Source organism: Desmodus rotundus, chromosome 3 (assembly GCF_022682495.2).
Source record: "Desmodus rotundus isolate HL8 chromosome 3, HLdesRot8A.1, whole genome shotgun sequence".
Taxonomy (NCBI): domain Eukaryota; kingdom Metazoa; phylum Chordata; class Mammalia; order Chiroptera; family Phyllostomidae; genus Desmodus; species Desmodus rotundus.
In genome coordinates this window covers 126,546,997-126,571,852 of record NC_071389.1, presented here as the reverse complement: position 1 = coordinate 126,571,852, position 24,856 = coordinate 126,546,997, and positions in this window count along the sequence as shown.

The window sequence follows — 24,856 nt, the reverse complement described above, 5'->3', positions numbered from 1 at the left end:
GCAGGGTTGTACTCATATGCTGCAGATCAGTATTGCGCGAGATGCCGAGGGACTCCTGCGGTGGGGGTGTGCTATGGAGGGGAGTAAGGGAAGAAGCACCCTTCATCTGACACGAGAGGTGTGTATGTATGCACACATGCATGGGTGTGCATGAGTCACAACAAGTTTATCATTTTAGAACTTCACTTCCTACAAAATGGCAGGCATATAAAGGGATAAAAAAATCCATAAATTCAAGGAAATTAGTACACTTGCATCTATACTGAAGATGTGTACACCTAAATTTTACAGACTGGTTTCCATAGAATTTGTTCCCCCTAACTTTTTGTTCTATTTCTGTGAGCCTGCAGTTTGTAGAAAGTGAATTTTTACTCTTCCTTGTTCAAAAGAAAAGATAAAAACAGTAAAATAAAATCAAGGAAAAAATCCACAAAACCATAGATGTACCAAAACCACGTAGATCTGACTTTAGGTTTATTAAGTTCTCAATGATGCTTTAGATTTGCTGTCATTCTAGCTTTTAACATAACAAATGATCTTGTAGTATTAACGTTTTGACCAACTGTTTAAAAACAACTCTTTGAAATAAGCAAGAGATATTTGATTTGGAAGCTTTACCTTCCAAGTTTTGCCTGGAATTGAGATCTGTATGGTTGAGAGTCTGTTATTGATTCCAGAGAACTTTAATTCTGCAGATAGAACAATTTGCATTCACTGTGGCTTGCTACCATAGTGGCTGATTCTTAAATTATTTATTCAAAGAAGCAAAGTGTTCTGCTCTTTATCTGAAATTATGCCAACCACATGTTAACAAGGCTAAATTTTTCACTGAAAAATCAGCTTCTTTTTAAAACTCATATTCTTTATCTTGTCCCTCCTGTTACGCCAAGGAAGGTGAGTCATGGTCTCATAGTACAATGCTTGTCTGGACTCTGGAGAGGGTGACAGCTAGGAGCCGCGCTAGCAGGTTCCACAAGCAAAACCTAACCAGGTTTACACTCTAGTTGGCGGACTATTAATGTTTCTTGAAGTTATGCTGCTGAATAAACAAGTTTGGGGCATTAGTTTTGCTCAGCAGAATATATTCTCAGTCAAAAAATTGGCAGTTAAAAGACTGCCGTCCAAAATCTGTTTGCTATAAAACTAATGAACTTTATGTGCCAAAAAAACTCAGACATATCAGAGTTGAGATTTGCAAATTGAAAGGAACAGAGCTTAAGTGGTTTATCAGAAGCATAAAATTTTAGTATAGCAGAATTATTTTGGACATTAATTCCAAGCCCCCCAAAATGAACATATTGAACATTCATAATTGCTAGATATTGGGCTTGGTGTTTATTACATAAATTGTTTCATTTACTGTGAGCAACCTTCTGTGTGGTAGGCATGATTGTCCAGGATCTGGCAGGAAAAATGGCTCTGTTATAGCCAATTAATTAATCATAGAACAGAAATGTCTCTTTGTAGTTTTATTTTGGTACAGTGGGCTTCTGATGAATAACCTAAATTTTTTTTTATTTTCAAGGTTTTCCACAGTACAAAAAAGAAGATTGATATCTTTTTTTGCATTTCTTAGTATTATGTATTATTAACAGGATAAGAATTGCCCTAACAGTTTCTTTGTCTCTTTCTTTCCTTTTTTTTTTTTTTTTTTTGCTTTTCAAACTAGAAGTATGGTTAGCTCTTGACCATGAACTACATGGTCTCTCAACATCATAACTTCCCTTGAGTTCACATCAGGAAGCAAAGTTCTCTGGAGAGAAAATAAACCAGAATTAGTCTCTTGGGAATGATTAAGCAAGCCTAGCATTATAATTTCCTTTTGTTCTCTTCCTAAGCCAATACCCAACTAGTTATTCTAGTGACTTTAGAGCACATAAATTAAAGCTATTTTTGCTTTATTCTATTTTAAATCCTTCTCTCTATTTTCCCTCAGGCCATTTTGCTAAATTTATTATTCTATGTTCAATATTTTTTTTCTAGTTCTAAAAACAAAGTAAACAAATATGCCTTGAGTTTTTAACTGAAATTACCTTATGCTAATATTAATTTGGGGGAGAGTTGAATTTTTAATTATAGACTTTCTCATTCAAAAACTTATATTCTGTTGTTCAGTATTGAATATGACCCTTCAATGGGACTTTACAGGTTTTCTTTACTTTTGTGAATTAAACATTTAATATCATTTCTATGTCTAATTGGTTATTGCCATTGGGAATATGTTTGATAATGTATATATCATCATCTATATTCTTTTATTATAGACAGTAGTTTTCCCGTAGGCTCATAGGAATATAGAAGGAGGAAGGGATTTCCTGAGGGAACTGACTTAGGCTTTGAGGTACCATGAATGAAGAAAAGATATTTCAAAAAGGAGACGTTGGTCAATAGTGCTACACATTTTCATAAGGTAGTTTTATTTTTAATTTTTTTGAGTATCCTTCCTACTGTTTTTCACAGTTGCTCTACCAGTTTGAATTTCTGCCAACACTGCGAGAAGGTTCCCTTTACTCCACATCCTTCCCAACACTTGTTTGTTGTTTTATTGATGATAGCCATTCTGACAGGTGTGAGGCAAAGTGCGTGAACAGCTCTCTAATCCACGTTTTACCTGTAGAAAGCTTTTAAATTTGTAATGATCAACTTCAAAATGTGCACACCATCTTTTGGCAACGGACAACTTATGTTTTACACATCCAACACTCAACACAATGTGGCACACAACAGTGTGTGGGATTAAGTAGGGTGGGCCTGTATTTCCATTTTTCTTCCTGAAGGGTTCCCCTTCTGTGGTGCACATACTCTGTGGGAAGATGGTGTGTCTCAGCCCTACGGAACCCGGGAGTGGTCATGCAACTTTCTCCAGCCAATGATATGGGGGAGAATGACCTGTGTAGATAGATTTCAGACAGAAGGTTTATGGGCCAATATGTGGTTTTCCATGTTTTGTTTCTCTCGGCCAAAGATCGTCAATCTCCCAGACGGAAACCTGTGTCCTGGAAAGAGACACGTGCAGCTGAACCTTAACAATCCTTGACAAAGCCTTAGTTTGAGTGAAAGTTAACCTTTGCTGTCATAATTCACTGAGTTTTTGGGTCACTAGTGTTCCAACTTATTCTAGCTGATTTTGACTAATTAAAGAGTTATAATTACTTATGTTATTGTTTTGAATAAAATTACTTTTTTTGTCATACTGGGAGTGTGTTTGAGATGACTGACTCTAATGCAGGTGACCCAGTTGCTGAGTGTATTTGAGCTTTTGGCTCAGACCATTAAACATGTTTTACCCCACAACCAATATTGTCAAGGCGATGAAGTATCCTAAAGGGACATGTTTACCTTGTTTTTCATTTCTAGCGTCTCCTGTTCTTACTTTGCCAAAGAGACTTGAGACTGACCTATTTCATCTCCACTTTTGTGTCTGGCATGAGATAAAAGTCATAGTTGCTAAAGTGTTCTATAAAAATATAAGTGCATTTACACATCTTGTATTACTCTCTAACTCAGTAACATAATTTGTCTCATTTTATTCCCAGAAAAAAAAAACAAAAAAACTTTGATGAATAAATAAACTAGGATCAATGTGTTTAGATATGAACTTTAAATTATCTCTAGGCAATTAATAAGTATTGGACCACTATCTCTCTCAACATTGTTTAAGATGAGTCATCATTGGTGTTTGAATTTTTAAGATTCTGGAGCTGTTAACTTTGGAGCAGGTACCAAGAGTTCCTCATGCCAGAAGGACTTCGACAGCAAGTTTTCCCCAGTTCCAAAATATCTGCCCTCATAATCCTGGCTTGATGTTTAAATTTTAAACTATGTTGTTTTCTCTGACTTGCTGTGTGAGAAAGGTTCATATTGATTGGCACTCCATATGCAACTGCCCTTGACATACTGTGGTACCCTGAAGGGCTGCCTGAGTTTTGGGAGTGCGTAACGTGGTCATCCCAAAGGAATTGTGCTTATGCTGAGGAGATCACTGCAGACCTCAAAACTCCAATTTGGATAAAAATCTTCCCAGGTTTTATTATTGTAGTGTAGTAAAAGAATAACAATCAAGATATAACTTTCACTCATTAATGATGTAGATCTAGAGATAGGTAGTGAGGGAGATAACAGATACACCGGTAGGTAGGTAGGTAGGTAGACAGACAGATCAGGTAATGTTGTTTATTTCAAATGGATGTATATTGCTTGTTAAAAATATTTTCAACTGGGACCATCAGTTTAGAGCCACTTAGGATATTTGTCTTGATTTACACTTTAGGTTAGATAAGAGGGTAATGAAAACGTGTGATTAATAAGTGAGAAAAGCAGAAACAGACTTTCAATCTAAGGATCATATTTTTATTAATGACACCTACTTTTTACAAATGTAGAGTCTATGCTATTATTCTCATTTTACATGTTAGAAGTAAGTAACCCTGTACTCTGTAAACAATTTCTTTTCATTTTGAAAAATTGCAAAATATTGGAGCTGGAAGGGTTCGTGCTTATCTGGCGAAACCCTCTCTGAAACAGACACTGAGTGCCTCAGAGCTAATGAGGGGCGGATCCAGGGGCCCGACTCTCAGTGCCGGGCTCTTTCTCCTCCGCATTAACATGTGTTCCTCTGTAGGTTGAGAAACAGAATAATAATGAACTATTGGTTTGCATTTGATGACAGTGGAGAAGTATTTTTGGAGGAAAGTAGAATACACAGTGAAATAGTGAAGAGATTTGTTATATTTGACTTGCAAAGAGAAAAGCAACTTGGCGGAAGGATGTAAGAAATTATGTCGTATGCATGTAATGTGACATGTGGGGGACAGGAGGGACCGGGTCAGGAGGCACAGGACTCATCTCTTGGCTACACAATCACTGTGACTCTGAGAGAGAAAGCATGAACTGGCACACGAATGTCTGTGTTTACGGTTGCCTTTCTCAGCATGTTAGGGTGAACACAGATTAGAAAAAAAGCAACTCAGGTTAGATATGTCATATCTGATCAGAGGCAGTCAAAGACTAGAAAATTGTAACTCTAGACCCTTACAGTTATCATATTTTTTAGTCCAGAATATAAAAATCATAGGAATCCTTGGCGTTACAACAAATCTAGTTGTACAGTGGAGTGCTATTTTCCTTAGCTGAACGCTTGATTAAATGGCCTTATGTAAACAGTTATAAGTTGGTTTGTTTCCTCACATCTAATATTGGAAAAAAAAGTATGCATGTTGTTTAATTCCAGGGTCCTTAGGAATTCAGAATGGACTAGTTCTGAGGTGGTTACAAAAAAGGTAAAAATACATGTAAATTTAAAGTCAGTGTTTTGTAAATAACTTAATATGGAGGAGTTTATTGCTTCTGAAGAAACTCACAGGGGTGCCTTGGCCAGTGGCTCGGTGGGAGTGTTGTCCTGTGCACCAAAAGTTTGCAGGTTTGATCCCTGGTCGGGACGTGTAGGGAAGGCAACTGATGGATGTTACTCTCTCCTCCGTCCTCTTTCTTTAAAATCAAGAAGTCTATCCTCAAGTGAGGATTAAAAAAGTAATAATAAAACCTCACAGTGGTCCTATCAGGAGTCGAAAGGAACACTGGCAGTTTGTTGGTAGTGTATCTCAGTAAAGGCAACTTTGGTACACTGATAGCGTTTGAGAAGAAAGCTTAAATGCTATCTCTAACACATGCTATAATGTTTTTAATAAAATGTTTCAGTATGGTGAGACAACAACCTAAAGTCACAATAGTTAAATTTAATAAAGAAGTATTTCTTATTAATCTCATTATCATCCACTGCAAACAGAAGAGAAGGGTCAAAATAGCAATTAGTGCACATTTATGAGGTACAAACCCCCAAATCCTGTAATTTATACAAAATTGTGTTGTTATTCTTACATGTTTAAACTTCATTCTCCTTCAAGGTACTCTCCATCTGATGCAATATACCTATCAAGATTTTTTTCCACCGTTCAAAACAGTTTTTGAACTTATTGATTTGATGCCTTTTAGTACTTCTGCTATTTTTGTTTGTTTGGCCTCTTCCACATCAGCACAACGTTTCTCTTTGAGGACTTTTTTCATCCAGGGAAACAAACAAAAAAACTTGCTTAGGGTGAGATCAGGTAAATAGGGAGGGTGGGGCATGGGTATCATGCCACTTTTGGTCAAAAACTGCTGAACACTCAGCGCAGTGTGGGCAGGTGTGCGTGTAAACCACCCATCATGAAATGGGCAAAAACGTTGAGAGTCTTCAAAAAAATTCACTGAAGCCAAATGCAGCCTCTCACAAGAACAGCAACTAATACAATGACAGATATGTTCCTAGAACACTCACCTAGTGGGGGAGGTCTGTACTCCCAGGAGACCCCCACCAGAAGTTCATTCTGTGTGCTTTCAGTTCCCCCCTTGTATGGGTGGGGTGGGGGATCACATTTTTAGCCGGTTTTTATATTGATGGTGTTAAATATTGCTGGTAGATGTGATCTTCTCAGGTTCAAATGCTGCTTTAATGATTTGTCTTTAGCTGTTTTTTCTTTGATCCTGAATAGGATCAGGATCCTATTTAGGAATGTTTTATATTTTATAACCCAGTGCATCAGTGTATCAATAGCATCCATAATATTCAACTAGGCAAATGTTTGGATAAAATCCTACAAACTCTTTTGAGATATGTTCATGAGAAAAAAAGAAACAATTTGATAGTATGCCTACTGGTAATATGAAAAATGTAAATTCTTTCAGTTGTGATAACACTATAAAATAAGCACTAACACTCAGTTGTTCTGTGAGATTCTGATTCATGTGAGAAATTTCCATATGTCATGGTTATAGCACATTAAACAGAAATTTATAAAGTTAAAATTGGTATTTTCTGTATAGAATAGTCACAGATACCAGGTAAAAGTTGTCAGCCATCTAAAAAGTTATTAAACCATGACAGTTTTTATAAAGTAGATGAATATGTCATATATATATTATGGGAATATGTATACTATATTAAGGGTATCATTTTTATTAGGACATTTCAAATTATTTTTATAATTAGAGCTATCAACAAAATATACATTATATACATCTATTTTCCCCTCTCCACAGGCACACATACACATAAATATATAATACTATGTGAAAAAATTGTTCAACTTTTAGCAATCTTTTATCAAATGCTTTGTTTATTCACCCATCCATTGATATATGAATTATCTTTTCATCAATATATAGTTATTAAATATCGTTATTTGCTCTACTATTTCTAAATTTCCCTGGATTTGAATTTATTGAATTTTTATATTAAAAAGATCTTATCTCATGTATTCATGCCTGCTACATTTCCCAAATCATTTGTACATGTGAATTCTAATCTCTAGTAAATTATCATTAAGATAACATATTGAATCATACTATGTTTATTCTTTGCTAGGACCTGGCAAATCAAAGCTTTTTATGGTTGGTGGGTTGAGGGAATCAAACTAAATTCAAAATAGACATGAATATTTTTCTGGAGAGATAAAAACTCAAGATATATAGTAGTCATCCATTGTGTTATATGGCATTTTCCTAATGGACCCTGTTACCAAATAGTCATTTCACAATTTAATCAAGCATTAATGTCTTTCATAATAATTATACATTTAAAAATTATATGCATATACATAGTAGTCCTCAAAAGATAGTACATATGTATTTCATTTTCTATTGCACTTTCTCTTACAGAGTTTGGTCTGAAATGTGATGCTTTACACTGCCCTAAGAACTTTTACTAAGAATTTAGTCTGCTACCAAGGTTATTCATTGTAGGTCACTTCCCGCTCCCCACTCCTTTTTTTTTTGTAGGCCTGTTATATATATATATATATATTTTATAATTAATGCTTGTGAATAGATTCTTCTTTTAATAGGCGGTGAATTTCAGATAAACTTCTATTCTCAAAATAGCAGAAAGGCTTATTGAGATGATTGTGAAAATGTCCATGAAAAATTAAACCTTTAAACCTTATAGAGGTGCCTCAGAATTTCTAAGAGAAAGGGCGAGAAAGCACTGAGGAAATGCTAGCATTTAAAAGGTATGATTAATTGAAATTTTAGTAAGAGTCAGCAGGGCTGGGTGTCATTCATCACACTGATTTGATATGAGAGATGTGAGACTCCAAGGTTAGGCAAGGTGAGGTGTAAATTGCATGAAAGCAATGCTTTTCCTTATTCTCTTTTAAATGGAGGTTGAAAACCTACAATAGTCAAAAGAAAGAAGAGGAAGCCTTTAAAGAGGCTACACTCTATGACATAAAATCCTATTCTAAATTTATTCTTCTTATTCTTATTATTTTAAATACATCTGAACTTTACAGCAAGAAAAAAACAAGAATAAAAAAAAAACTTACTATCTTAAAATCATGGTACTTTGATAGAAGCATATAAGCAAATTTTTAAAAAGTCAAACTGCCAGATCGCGTATTAGATTGAAAGAAACATTGATGTGGTTGTTGGTGCCTTGGCAGGCCGGGGAATAACACAACCCTCTCTCTGCTTGTATTTGGAAGCGCTTGAGAAACAGACGTAAGAGTTGTGTTTGGAAATCGTGTTTGGGAAGGTGTGGCTTGGCCTGTTGAAAAGAAGGCCTGTTATTACTTCATGTGTGAATTTAACCTACCAGTAAAGTCACAGGCATTACTAAAAAGCCACTGATCTCCCATTTGGAGACCTGACCATAAAATTTAGGGAACGGAGATGAGAAATTATATGACTCTCCATAGATGGCTGCCTCAAGTCATAGAAAGAAGGAAGAGATGAAGGAGCTTGCTGGGCTCCTTCTTTGAAACTCACCAATCACACATGAGTGATTTCTCCTCCCTGCTGAAGAGCAAGGAAAGACAGAGAAAAAGGACAGTAATTTAACTGCAGCGAAGTCTCTCTACGTGGATACCTGGAGGGTGAAAAATGCATGTGTCCCTTTACTATTTTAAAGTCTAGGAGATCTGGAACAGATTCAAACCCATTAACAATTAAATGGTGTGTTATATCGTGTTCTGTAGAGTCACAAGGAAGATTAATTTAGTTTCTGTCACAAAGATCTAGAAGTAACTTCCTTCTGTCAATATCACAAAAGATATAGCGAAGTTTCTAAAAGGTGGAATTTTTGAGTTGGTTCCTCTTTGCTTTATTTTTTGGGGGGAGAAAAAAATGTTTGCTTTAATAATTCTTAATGGGGAGAGAAATTTTAGCAAAAGAAGAAAAAATCCAAACATTTCAGGTGCTATAATTCCACCAAATCCTAGTGTCTCTAAGTCTTACTATTAGGCTATATTTCTGGTACAATTGGACTGATCTTTCAAGTGTGTGTTTATTATGAGGACCTATAAGATTAAATGTTGAATGTCTTCCTCGCTTTGTTTTTCATTAAATACCAGGGAAAGACTCTGCCTTCAAAGAACTTACATTTTGGCAGAAAGGGCACACATAATAAACAAAAACACTCGCATCAAGTAGTGGTGAGTGTTGTGAGTAAAATTACGTAATGACAAGTGTTGCGAGGTCAGAAGGTGGTAGGTGGGTGGATTGGCATGTCTTCCCCAATGCAGGGCTTTAGGGCAAAGGCCTGAGCAGAGCCAAGTGGAAGAGCATTCGAAGCTAGGGGAAGAGGAAATGTAAGGGCACTGAATGGGTGTTGAACGTGCTGGCTGTGCTCAGAAGCTGCACAAAGCCCATGTGACTAGCACGGAGTGAGAAAGAGAAAAGCAGAAGGTAATTATGTTAGGTAGTGGTCAAGGGCCAGATTATATAGAGTATCATAAGGACTTCGGACTTCATTCTGACTTCAGAAAGAAGTTACGAGAAGCTTTTGAGCTCTAATAACTGGATTTAAATTTAAAAGTGTCACTCTGGCTGATGTATTTAGACTAGACTTTTGGAAAGTATGAGAAGAAGCAGGGATAAAATTCATTAATTCAAAATAATTAGTGTTTACTATATGCCTATTTTAGGAACTAAAGATACATTGGTGAATAATATGAAAAAGTTACTGATCTCATAAGACTTATGTAAAAAGAAATATACGATCTACTAAGGGTCACTGTATAAAAAAATAACATGGAGTGGAGGGATAGAAAGTGGTTAGGTGCACAGGCTATTTTATATAAACAGTTAAGAAGAATGTTCCAAATAAGGTAGCAGTTAAACACAAACCAGAAGGACATGAAGATATCTAGGGGAAGAAATCTTGAGAATGTGGGAACACCAAGTGCAAAGGCCCTTACGGCTCATGCCCCAGAGATGAAGCTGCATTAGGGTGAATGAAAGGGAGTGGTTGAATGCCGTCACAGGGAGAGTGAGGGGAGAGGTGCTACAGCATCTTCTAGGCCATGGATTTTATGCTGAGTGACATGAGAAACTAGTGGAGGCTCTTGAACAGAGGAATGGCATGATCAGACTCACATTTTAAAAGCAGTAGTCTGGCTGCTATGTTTAGAATCAATGGTAGAGGAATAAAACTAGATAGTAAGGAGTAAGAGTGTTCTGGAAGACAGAGATTTATGCCACTCAAATCTCCTTCAAATAAGGGACTAACTGGCCAGCTGTGAAAAGTGCAGTCAGCTGACAGCGTCAGTTTTTAAGTGAGGTCACATTCTTTTAGGAATGGCCCCAGACAGTTGCTGAGCAAGTACCTATCTGTTTCTATCTAATGTGGGACCCATTTAATAGGCAATATTTGCTTCAGAGCCTGGGATTGTGTTGGCAGAGGCTCTGTCACGGCAGTATCCTATCCAACAGCAAACTCTGCTCAGTCCTGTTTCCTTCCTTTTCCTTTCTCAGGTGTTGCTCTCCAATGCACTATTTGCACTCCTCATTTCATCTCAGTGTCTGCTTCCTGGAGAACCCAACCTATAACAGATGGAAGAACGGGAGATGAATTAGGAGGCTATTGTGGTAATTCAGGAACGCGATCATGACTGGGTTGGTGTGAGAGGCCATCTTGAGAAAAAGGTTGTGGATGTACTTTGAAGATAGAATGAACGGTAATTGTTAATGAGTTGACTGTGGATGTGTCAGAAAGATTGGAGTCAAAGTTGACTTCAGGTTTTTGCTTTGAACAATTGGAAACATGGAGTTGCTGGCTTCCCCCCACCTCCCAAAATGGAGAAAATTGTGAAAACATGAGGTGGAGGTTGGGAGGTTGAGTGGAGGGGTGGCTTAGAAAAAAATTGAGTTTGTGTAGCATGTTAATTTTGCCACATTAAGTTGGATGTATAAGTCTGGATTACCGTGAGTGGTCGATGAGGGAGATGTGGAGTTAGAAGTTATCAGCCTATTGTAGTATTTAAGCCATAGGAATGGATGAGCTAACCTAGGAAGTGAAAGTAGATGGAGGAGAGAACTACTGCACTTTAGGGCACTATACAGTTTAGAGGACAGAGAAACTAGGAAAAGCTAGTTAAGAAGTCCGAAAAGGCAAGGCATAACTACTGAGTTATTTAGAGCATATACAAGGGGCTAACTTTAAAGTAACTTAAAAGTGTTTCAAGAAGGAAGGATCATCTGATTCAGATGTTGAAAGTTATAGTATAATGAAGACATAAATCACTACTAGATTTGGAGACATGGAGGAGCTGACGATCTTCGTAAGGGTGGTGTTAGTGAGGTGGTGAAGACTTAAGCCTAGTGATGAGAGTTCAAGAGGAAGTGCAGGATATGAAAGAGACACCACAAATGCACAGCGTGGCTGTTTAAATGAGTTGGGCAATAGCTGGTGTACTATTTAGGTGTACTGCTAAAGGTATTTACATTATTTCTATTACTTTAATAAACACACATATATCAGTTACAGTGTGCCAGATACTTTTTAATGTGCTCTACAGAAATCTAATTTAATATTCATAACAACTCTAGGAGGGAGACACTTACTGTTTTTTGTTGTTGTTTTAGTTGGGAATTTGAGGACAGAGATATTAAGTACAGGGTTTGGCACAACAAAACACTCTTTTTTGTTATAACATCTTTTATTACAAAATCATAAGTATGTAATTCTGTAACATAACAGTATCACATTCAAGCACAACATATGGCATTTTAGGTGAAATGTTCAAATTTAAACTATAAATTATTACACCCATATTATTGCCCTACCAACCACACTCAAGCAGGCGTTACTTCTGCTGGACCCTGTATATTGCCTAAGGTCACACAACTAGTAAGATGTGGTGGTGATAATTCAACCCAGGTAGTGAGCGTTCTTCAGAATCAGATCTTCCAACCTTACTGCTATAGAGGGCAGGACATTTGTATGTTGGAGTTTTTATACTGATGTAAGTATTAGTATAAGGAAAAATTGAAGAGCAAGTTACTTAAGTATGCAAGAAGAAGTCTAAATGCAGTGGCCCTTGATAGAAGCTGGGACAGATCATCCATTGTGAGGACAGCAGGCTAAATATTTGTGTGCAAATGCTGGTAAGTTTTTAACTCTGGTGCTAGGACAATGAGGAAGTTCTCTTCTGATTGCTTTTTATTTACTAGAATAATGTGAAGCCAATCCGTCAGTTTAAAGTGAAAAAAGGGGTAAAAGGGATGGAAGATTGAGCAGAAAATAGAATGTATGAAATAGTGTTTTTTTTCCTTTGTAGGTGTGTTACAGAGCAAGGGAGGGGTGGTTCACCATAAATTATTACAGAAAGGTTCCCCCCTTTCTGTCTCTGGAGGTTCCTCCCCCCACGCCCACCTGCTAGGTTCGCAATGCCCGCCGCCAGAGGAAAGACGTCTCTCAATGCCAGAGACTGGTGAAAAGGAAAGGAATTGTTTATTTAAAAGTTACACAGACTTAGAGTAATGGCTTAATGTTTTCAATAAGATACTAAAGTCCTCTAGAATACCCACAGATGCACACAGTCCTTCCCTCTCCCTCTGCCCAGTCCGGGGTACCATATCTCAGGAAAGAAGTAGAAGTCCGTGATTTGGGCTCCCAGCACCATCAGCTGTGTGGCTGCTGCAATTTCCAGTTAATCCAAAGCCATGCGGCACCTTCTCATGGCCCACCAGCAAGAGTCCTTTCTCCCCTTTCTTCTTGGCAAAGTCTCTCCTGCTGCCTAAGCTGCATGGTCCTTCCTATTCACTCCAGAACCGTGTGGACCTCTACCTATCTACTTGCTTCAGAACCCCGTGGTCCTCTCCTTCAGAACTGCATGGCCCTCTCCTCACTTCACCAAAGCTGCCTGATCCTCTCCCTTCTCCCCCAAAACCTCGTGGCCCTCCTTCTATTTACTTGCTTCAGAACCTTGTGGTTCTTCCTCTCTATGGCTGTCACGCCTAGGTTTAAATCCCAGTGCTCATCTTCCTTTGCAGCCCCATTTCTGACTCCTCCTACAGTCAGTTACACCTGCCAGCATCCCTGTATTCTTCTAGCTTTACTGGGCTGCCATTGTAAGTCTGGGCAGGTGTGGCCCCATGGCATGGAGCCAATCATCTCCACCCTCTCATGCAGGCCCTGTAACCAGCGGGAGTTGCTCCCCAGTCCCATCTTGGGTGGAATTTGGTCCCATCCCCCTGGCTCAAAGCATGGCCACAGCTATTTAATATATCTATGAAAACAGTTAAAGGTTATAGATATGTTAAATGACTGACTGTACCAGGGGTTAGCTGCAAAGCTCTTGCTACCCAAAACAGCTATGAATGGCCCTATTCTATGTGTCCCATCCCCCCTGGCTCAGGCTTGTGGGGGTGAGGACATCCTATATATATATTTCTAATATTTCCTGGACACCTTGAGCTCTAGACCCCATTACAAATCCCTTCTTGGGGCCCTCCTCTTGGCTGCACCCTGCTTCAGGTGGGAGAATGAAATGACTAGGAAAATATGAATGAATTGCCTTGAAGTGGTGAGAGCCTAGAGCCTACTTAATATTTGGTGACATAAAAATAAAGTAAGTCCAGGCAGCACATTCTCAATAACTATTTTTCTAAAGCCAGTTCAGCTACTTATGCATATAGATAAAATAGATGGAGAATTGTTTATAACCAGGTCTGAAGTTTTGCTAGGTGAGGGTTATGATAAGAAACAGGGGCGATGCACTTGGAGTTTTGTGGAAGGGGTCTTGAAGTGCTTTTTGGTTAAGTGAGGAAATGAAGATGTGCAGGAGCTGACAGACAGTGACAAGTGTGTAAGGCCCTGGACTAGAGGTCCTAGTGTTGGCACACAGTTGATGCAAATGGGAGTATTAGATGGAGTGAACTGGCAACGAGCAGACAAACCACCAGTAAAGTCAAAAGTAACTTCCAGGCTCATTAGAAACCATTACTTTAATTTCTGTTTATTGCAGTTATTCAATCTCAATGAATAAATATTCTACTGGATTCAATTATCTAAATTTTAAATTTGGTGAGGTCATGAAAATGCTTCACTATCTGTTCAAAATATGAAGTGATTGCATTACCTGAACATTTAGTATTCACTATTACTAACGGTATAATAGTCAAAGCCATCATTTGCTTACTTTGGTGTGTGAAATATAAATATTTAAAAATAACAACTATAATAATTATATGTAATATTATGAACCACTTAAAATAGGAGGAATGCACTGTTCAAAGACCATAAATGTAGTAATTAATTCACTCCTCTTCAATGTGCTAAAGCGCTATTTTAACAAATTTGCAGATAAAACATACACTTAAAATTGGACAGATACAAAATTCACTCATGAACTTATTGGTTCATGTAGTAGGAGAGTCCAGGGGTTGGTTTTCTAGCACAATTGAGTTAAAGCACTTCAAAGAGGTTATATAGCCCTTAATTTCTATTCTTTCTTCCCTCCGTTGGATTCATTCTCACCGTGGCTCTTCCCCAGCACTCCCACCTCCCAGACCTTTCCCTTCTGGTAATGTCAGACTCACATCCTTAGAGCTTGTTAACCTTGGTGGAAAGAAACATTCTCTTTCCTAATAATTACTACACAAGTCTTAGGATAACCCTGGGTAGATGCTGTCCATGAACTGGTTGCTGGAACCGGTGGGATGGAATTCATTGGTTGGGCAAGCCTACATCAAGGAGTGGGTAGTATTTGTCCCACCTGAACTTCATAGTTTAAAAGTCCAAAGCCAAGCTATGAACCTAGTCTGGCTGCTGCTAGTGCTGGGCCTGGGGTCACTTAGCAAGAGGAAGGGCTGTTGCTTGTTTGAGAGGATTTATGAGCCAAGACCAGCCATTCATATGGAAAAAGCACTGTTAACAGCTTGGCTGGGCCCATTAGTTGGATGAGGTGGAGCCTCAGGGAGTCTCCAGGGTGAGATGAACAGTGTTAGCCAGGTTGATGTAGTCTCAGAGATGGCACCTGCTTATCAGCTCTGTGGCTCCACAGTGGGGTGGGTTCAAAAAAGGACCAATGTCCTCTGCTTGCCTTTCTGTCTGGGAGAAAGCTTCCCCCACAATGTATTTCAAATCATTTCTCCCAGTGTTACCTTTATAAAGCTTGACTCTGTTCTCATCGTAGAAGAAAGAAATGGCCATGAGTTGACAATTTTTGTAGCTCAGTGATATGTAAATGGGAGTTCATTTTAATTTAATCAAAACTTGTGTATATGAAATTTTCCATAAAAAATAATTCAAAAAACTTACATCATAACTACAGGATAAGATAGTAACAAATCCATAGTAAAAAGACAGTGATTCTCAGGTATGTATTGATGTTAATTTAACATCTTTGCCTAGAGTCGAACAGAACCAGGTATTTTGTATCCCAGTTTAGATTTCTAATGTCAACCTGATCATTCATATTAGTAAATCAAATTTTAACATTTCCCTAGAGGAAAAATGAATCATTAAAGGAGAAATAGGATTAGGGAAGAACAAGTAATATAAGAAGTCAAAACAGTGTTTCTATTTCATGTCAGGTCGTATGAATATTGGAATAAATTATTAAACCTTTGAGAACAGTCTCCCCATAGGTTAAATTATAGTTATTATTTGTTCTAAAAACCACTGAAAATTCTTCCTCCAGTGGTACCATCATGTAAGTACAAGCGGAAGTTAAATAAAATGTGGAACATAGTTTGGTAAAACAAACTAAGCAAAATCTTGCAAACTGACACATGTTCAGGAGACAATTAAAAAGTATTAGGAAGAAAAAATTTTCATAATTTAGATCAAATAGAATAATTTAGATCAAGTGTTTACATACAAGAATATAGGGTGGCCGAAAAGTAGGTTTACAGTTGTGAATGCATGAAACACAGAGTTTATTCTTATATTATTATTTATTAGTTTTATATTATTTTCCATACGAACAACCATAAATGTACTTTTGCCCCCCCTATATAAACATTGCTGACTCAGTCCTGACAAACCTTCAATGATCTTCCATTAGGCTGGTTTAATTGACCTTAGAACCCATACATGACCTTGCGGGATTACTGAAGGTGGTCAATGATAATAATAGATTTTCCCTATTGTCCTGCCTTTTGAAAACAAGTATATTGTCCACAAAATAGTTTATGTGCAATTGTTTATATTTCTTAAAAAAATCTCACCTACTTCTAGAAATTGTTTTGGTATGTTTGTTGTAAGAATAAAATAGAATATTTTGTTGGTTTTATCTCAGTAAAGCTAAAAGAAGAAGATGCACTAGAATGAGACTGTACAACCACAAATTAAAGGAAAAGCCCCACAGTACAAAGAGAAGGAAGCAAGGAGATAACCTTGTCTTGGTTGGTTTAGTTACATTCTTGCTACAAGTGAGGGGACTTGGCTGGTTCTATTATTCTATGATTCCGTGAATGAAAGAAACTGATTGTGTTAAATGCAGTATATATAATCAGTATTCAGTGACTCAGGAAGTTAACTTACAATACTACTTGGTTTAACACTTAGATATCACAAAGAGAAAAGATAAACATGACTTTGATTTCGAAAATGTTTGTTGGAGTCCATATTGGCATTTTAAATACAACAAAACCATGAAAAGTGACTCCCCTCGTACTCTAACTTCACCACTTGTAACAACATTAGGGAGGAAGAGAAAAATCTTGTGCTTTGATCATGAAAATACAGTGTCTACATAAATTGAGCTCCTACAGGATGGAATTATGGGAGTTGATACTTATGTAAACACGTTGAGACAGATAAAGCGAAACCTTACCTTCTCACCTTGGACTTTTCATAGTTCTCACTGTAAGAAGAGCTCTCCCTACCCATCCTCCTTTACCTTCTACCCCAACGCTTGAAGAACTCCCAGTAACATGTTTGGCCACCAAACTGGCAGAAATTGGAGTGCAACCCTGTTTATGTACAAATCTGATTACTGTTCTTTGGAGAGTATTCGCTTCATTGGTTATGCTCTCTCTGAGAGCAGATGGAGCCCCGAAATGAGACCGTTCTTACTTTTAAGAAGCATATCCCCTCTGGAAGATGTTCTCTTTTTAGTGAAGTGAGGCTTCAGGAGAGAAGAGTCTTTTAGTTGTCTTGTGACTAATATATGTGAATGATTGATTTCCTGATGTGAAATACATGATACACATTTGAAATCATGTTGTGCTCTAAACTGTGGACAGTTTATTTTGGACTTTAAAATATCACCTGTTATTGTCTCCCTTTTAATTTAAATTTTGTTATGATTTTCTGAGACCATTTAGTCTGCCTACTCCTGTCCCTTTGAGTTGATTGTTTTGTGTGCTTTTTGGCATCCAAAAGAGGCAATTTGGGTAAATCATGGAAAGAATCTTTATAAATTAGCAACACCATCTGATGCAAAATCCTTTTCCTATTCCAAGAAATCAGTAACACTTTAAGATTTCCTGTATCCGTAAAAGCTTTCCAAAAATCCCAAGAATAGTGGCTGCTGGGCAATGTGACTTCTAACTCCTATTTGCAAACATTAACAAAACAGCTATATGATGAAAGCCTTTCAGTTTTGTTAAATACAGTGTTCGAATTAAGAAGTTGGAGCTCTGGGTTAGACACAAGCATTTACTTATCTATTCCTTCAGTATTTAATTCAGTAAGTATTATCAATAATGTGTTATGTTGTGTGTTAAAGTGCTAAAACGTACAGATAAGGCGCATCCATACTTTATGCCATGCATATACCGTAGTTAAATCTAAAATATTATTGTTATGGCAACCAAAGACATTTTTGTATTTAAAAATAGAATTCCAAATAAATGAAAGCCAACTGACTTTGTGAAGCACAGTGTCAGTAAAGGCCCTGCAATGATGTGGTGACAGAGACGTGGTGAGAGCTGCTAGCACGCTACACTCCGAAAGAGCCCGCGACAGTGCCCTTCTCAGCTCCCAGCCGCTGGCTCATCACATCCCCCTTCTGTGGGTGCTTTCTTTCGTGAGAGTTTCATTACATAAAACGGTGACTGACACTCAATAAATATTGTTAAGTGAATGAATGAAGCAGTAAATTACCATTGTCAATCATAGATACTCATCAAAGGTTTTTTCATTAGGCAGCATTTGTGTTTTGGATAAATGGTCTTTCATGCCCAAAATTAAAGGATCAAGTTGACAATCAATCAAACTCATAAATACACCTTTCTACTTCAAAATTCAAAATTAGAATATAATTGGAATATATTGGAATAAACTTGGAATATAACAAGATCTATGACATTAAATGCTAGGATTAACTGAATTTTAATCGTTATACAGTCTTATCCATGCTGAATTTATGAGTTTGTTTTGGTTTCATAGTTATATGAGTTAGCATAAATCATTTGTAAGTAACTACAGTGGTTAAATATTGTTCCTGTAGAAGGCGTGAGGAAACTAACCTGCCTGGGCTCACTCCCAGAGGCCACTGCAGCTTGTAAACGGCAAAGAGTGACATTTATTGTGCGTGTGAGAACGGACGGGCACAGCCTTTAGGGCTGTGAGCGAGGATGAGGAAAAGTAAATAAAACTGTTTTACTGTTTACATGATCTACTTCTGTTTCTTGAAAAACACTGGGAGATTCCTTTATTACTTTTTCGTTTTCAGAGGTTTCATAGACTGAGAGCAGTAGAAAACATTTTTCTTTATTGTTTGATTATAATCAAAATATCAATTTGGAAATGGATATTGAAAGCACTAGAAACATAGCCTAAAGATGAAAGTGCCCCAAATACAGTACAGTAATACAGAGTATTTTTGAGCCCCCACCGGATACGAGCCTACCAGAATTATAGGCGCTTGGATCCAGCAGCGTACACAACGACGCGTCCGACCGTATGGGTTAGTATCCCTTCCTATTTGAAGAAGAGAGGAGAGTGGAAAGACTACTGGAATGGTAATTTGAAATTGTAGTGCCCACTCAGATGCTAAGTAGCTTTTTAAAAATATATTTAAATATTTTATTTTTCAATTACAGTTGTACAATATTATATTACTTTCAGGTGTACAACCATGTGATTAGATTTTTATATAACTTACTAAGCTATCACCCCAATAAATCTAGTACTGTTCTGAGAACATACATGGTTATTACAATATTTGCTATACTGTTCTTTATATCCCCATGACTATTCTGTGACTACCAATTTGTACTTTATATTCCTTTCACCATTTTTACCTCTCACCCCCAACCTCCCTTCCACCTGGGAACTATCAAAACGTTCTCTGCATATATGAGCCTGTTTCTGTTCTGCTTGTTTGTTTGTTTGTTTATTTATTTAATTCCATATATAGGTGAAATCATCTGGCATTTGTCTGTCTTTGTTTGGCTGATTTACTCAGCACAATACTCTCCAGGTCTGTGGTGTTGTTGCAGATGGCAAGATTTCATTCTTTTTCATGGCTGAATCATATTCTGTTGTATATATGCACCACTTCTTCTTTATCCATTCATCTCTTGAGGGACGCTTAAATCTTGGCGATTTTAAATAATGCTACAATGAACATAAGGATATGTGCATTCTTCTGATGTACTGTTTTGGGTTTCTTCAGATAAATACCCAGAAGTAGAATTGCTGTGTCCCTCTTCATCTCTTGTTAATAGCCTTTGTTTTAAAGTCTGTTTTGTCTGGCGTAAGTATTGCTATCCCAGTTTTTTGTTGGTTTGTTTCCATTTTTATAAACTATCTTTTACATCTCTTTACTGTTTATCTGTGTGTGTCTTTTGATCTGAAGTGAATCTCTCGTACACAGCTGTATGTAAGGTTCTTGTTTTGTTATTCATTCAGCCACTGTATGTCTTTTGATTGAAGTATTTAATCAATTTGCATTTAAAATAATTGTTGATAGGCATGTATTTATCACCATATTGTTATTTATTATTCATTTATTCATATTTGTATCTTTTTTCCCTTCTTCTTCTTAAAGAAGACCCTTTAACAATTCTTATAATACTTGTTTGGTGGTGATGAACTCCTTTAGGGTGTTTTTTTTTTTTTGTCTGGGAAGCTCTTTATCTGTTCTTTGATTTTAAATTATGACTTCGCTGGGTAGACTTTCTTGGTTGTAGGCCCTTGCTTTTCTTCACTTTGAATATTTTGTGTCAATCCCTTCTGGACTCAAAGTTTCTGTTGAGAAATGAGCTGACAGTTTTATGGAAGCTCCCTTGTAGGTAACTATCTTTCTCTTGCCGCTTTTAAGATTCTCTATTTATCTTTAACCTTTGGCATTTTTATTATGATGTTTCTTTGTGTTTATTAATTCATTTTGTTTGGGACTCCATCTACGCTTCTTGGAACTGTATGTCTATTTCCTTCACTGACTTAGGGAAGTTTTCTGTCATTGTTTTTTCAAGTAGATTTTCAATTTTTTGCTCTCTCTCCTCTCCTTCTGGCATACCCATGATGCAAATGTTTGTTTGCTTGAAGTTGTCCCAGAGACTTCTTAAACTATTCTCAATTTTTTGGAGTTTTTTCCTTTGCTGTTCTGATTGGATGTTTTCTGCTTTTTTACCCCCAAATTGCTGATTTGATCCTCTGCTTCATCTACTCTGTTCTTGATTCCCTGTAATGTATTCTTCATTTCAGGTAGTGTATGAGTATTCTTCATTTCTGAATGGTTCTTTCTATGTTTTCTATTTTTATTTTTACGTTTCCTATCTCTTTGTTGAAGTTCTCACTGTGTTCCTCTACTCATCCTCTAAGTTCATTGAGCATCCTTATAACCAGTGTTTTGAACTCTGTGTCTGGTAGATTGCTTATATCCATTTTGTTTAGTTCTTCTGGAGTTTAGTTTTGATTTTTTATTTGGGATATGTTTCTTTGTCTCCTCATTTTGGCAGCCTCCCTTTGTTTGTTTCCATGTATTATATAGAGCTGCAATATCTTTTGGTCTTGGTAGAGTGGCTTTATGTAGTAGGTGTCCTATAAGACCCAATGGCTCAGCCTGAGCGGGTGGTCCATGTGCACTCCAGTGTGGGCTGTGTGTGCCCTCCCGTTGTAGATGAGCCTTGATTGTTCATCAGTTGGAGGGATTTACTTCCAGGCCAGTGAGTTTCAAGGACTGATCACAATGACTGTGGAAGATCTGTTGTGCTGGGGCTTACCCCATGGACCAGGACTCGCTTCAGCAGAGCTTGGTGACCACTGAGTCCACCCCTTGAGTGTGTTACTTATTGAAGTGGTAGGGTGGTGGTGCTTTGGTGTGGTGTGGTCTGAAGCTGTCCACTAAGTCTGCTCACTCTGGGACCTCCTGAGAGGTGTAAGCCAAAGTCAGCTGATGGCTCTGCCCTGCCTGGGGCCATCTGGCATGAGCTTCAAAATGATCTTCAGATGGCTGCTACTTGTGCTGGGCTTGGAGGTACCTGAGGAACACCGACCTGTGAAGCAAGGCTGGCTGCCAGTAGTGCCAAGCCTGAGGCCACTTAGCAAGAGGTCCAGGTCATACCAAAGTCAGATGTCGCTTGTTTGAGAGATTTTAAAAAGCCAGCAACATGAGAAAGACTTGCCTTTTGTGTGGAATAGCCACTGAAAAGGCTTGAGTGGGTCCAAAATTTGGGGGGTACAGTATCTCAGGGAATCACCAAGGTAGGGGCAAACAATGTTAGCCAGGTTGATGGAGACTCAGATATGGTGCCTACCTGTAGGCTTTGTGGGGGAAGGGCTCAGCAAAGGATCATTGACCTCTGCCCGTACTTCTGCCTGGCAGAAAGCTGCCTCTCCAGCGCTTGCTCTGATCCCAGACAATTTAGTTCCTCCCCATATTATCCCAGGCACCTTTTGACTGGCTGCTCCATTGCTGGACCTTAGAGCAAGTGAGTCTCAGTATGTTCATGTGCAGGCCCTTTAAGAGGAATGCCTGGGAATTTAGAAGCCCTTGATTTCACTTGCCCACAATCCTTGCTGGTTTTTCCAACTAGAAGTTATGGGGACTTCTCTTTCCAGCACTGGAACCGTGGGCTGGGAGACCTGATGTGGGACTGAGACCCCTTACTCCTCACAGAGGACCTCCAAAGTAGATATATCCTTCCCAATTGTTAACTGCCACATGTGGCTGTGGGACCAGCTATTCCATGTCTCAGCCCCTCCAACAATCTACATGTGGCTTCTTTATATCCTTAGTTATAGGACTTTCGCTCAGCTAGTTCTCAGGCAGTTCTGAATGATCGTTGCTCTGTACTTTAGTTGTTAATTTTGATGTGGTTGTGGCAGGTTCTGAGTGCCAAGTTACCCACATTGCCATCTTGACCAGAAGACACTGACCAGCTTTTTCACATTGGCAGACCTTCTTCTTTCATTTCCTCATCTATAAAACATGATGAAGTTGGACATTTTGTTTTGAAATAATTTTATACGTACAGAAAAGTCCTAAGATTGGTACAGAAAACTCCTACAAAATACTTATTCATAAATGTTTCGCCAACTGTTACAACAGTGTCTCATTTTGTAGCAAAAGGATTCATTCTAGTATCACATGTTCAATGCGGTTTCATGTCTGTTCAGTTCTCTTGCATCTGGAACTACTCTTCAGCCCTGCCATGACCTTAAGAAATTTGAAGACTATGGACTGATTATTTTGTAGAATTTGGCATTGTCTGGTGCTTCTTTTTCTTCGATTCAGGTTATAAATGTCATAGTAGTGATTCTGCACCCTTTGCCCTACATTCCATCAGATGGCACTTGGGGTTGTTTTGTACCATCACTGATAACCTTAACTTTGATCATTTATGTTATATCTTCTAGATTTTTCTACTCTAAAACTGTTCTTTTTTATAGTTAATATGTACTTTGTATCTATATAAATATCCCATTCTTTATTCAATGTTAACCCACTACTTTTGTTAATGTTTCTTGCCTGAATTTATTATGATGAAGGTGGTTGACAGATGGCAATTCTCAAATTCTACCATTTCTTCTACATTCACTAGTCGTCATTGTATTGTATGGAAGACTTTACTATTTTATTTTAGAATAAAGAAATTTATTCAGTGGGATATAATCTGTTACTATTACGGAGTCTTTTGACACTGAGTTCTGTCAGTTTTGACCAGTGGGGACCCCCTTTAAGCTTGCATATTTGTGCATTTCCTTAATTTCTGGAGTAACAAATTATAGGCTTATTTTCTAACTTTTTCCCTAGTCATAAGACTTAGCTATTCAATCCAGGGGACCCTGGTAGGTTAGTGATGTGTGTGCTGACTGTTTGTTACTGGGGCATCACTGTTTCCGGACCTCTCAGTGTCCAGAGCTAATGCATATATATCTATGTAGCATCTAAGTTTCCACCTTTCCATATTGATACTTCTTTCTCTTTTGGTGAGAAATCTGAATTTACTCATTTATTTATCCAGTTTTCTGACCCTAGTGGGCCGCATCCCACTTGGAGTCCCCCCTCACCTCCAATTCTGCCAGGTCTTTCTCCTTTCTTGCCTGGAACTCGCTAATGGCTCAGTGTCTGAATTATTAAGGAAGGAAAAAAAGAAATTGGGAGGAAAGGATTATTAATTTTCAACAAGGAAAATAATGGCTATAGAGATTATTTTAAAATTAGGATAAGTGTATAATGTCTGATAATTTACCAGAGTAATATAGATTACTTGGTTAATAATGTGATATCTTATTAATAAAGTAAAATACAAAAAATATTTTTAGTTTTCATAAGTGTACCTTCAGCTGTCTGGTCCCTTAAAGTCTAACTTTCTTTTCTAGCAGCAATAGTAATATCTTTGGACTTCACATTTGCCATTTACACTGTCTTTTAATCTTCAAAAGGGAAAAGAATGAATACATGGATTTCTTGATTTCATTTGGCTAACTACTATGCTGTCTGATATTTCTGAAAAAATTAACACTTTTAATTAAAAATATAAGTAAATTAAAATAAACGTTCTGAGGAGAAGAGCATTCAGAAACTTCCCATAGTTTGTGAGCCTTGAAACGAGTTGAAAATGGAAACATCCTGACATTCTTATCTGGAAGGTTGAACTTAAAAGTAAAAGTGACCTGACAGACACAGACCTGATTAGACACTGGGCCATAAGATTACAAAAACAAAAAGGCTGAGAACAAATCAATCTGAGAAAGATAGGGCAATGCTGCGGAGGCAGGCAGTGTCCCCCCAAGTCAAAAAATAATGAGTAGGGACGAAATGCATTCAATGGTCATTTATGATTAGATAATCCTCTGGGGAGGCTGACTGGCATATTTAGTGAGTGTTATAACTAATGAAAGAAACACAACTTGAGAAAATTGATTCTTTGATTTTTTAAACTATTATTCATTCCTATAATCTTTCTAGCACCTGGAAACACGCCACTTTTGATTCATAGGAGCATTTCATTTTCATGATTTTTCCATGGCCATTTCTAAATTTTTGAATTCTCGTTCCTATTTTAAGAGAAGCTAGTTTTTGAATACATATGAGATTCTCCAGCTGTTTTCCAGGATCTTGCTCCTGATTTTCCCCTTTGTCATGATGAAGATGTATCACTGACTTGTTTCTGCACTGGCTGGTGGATATCGAGT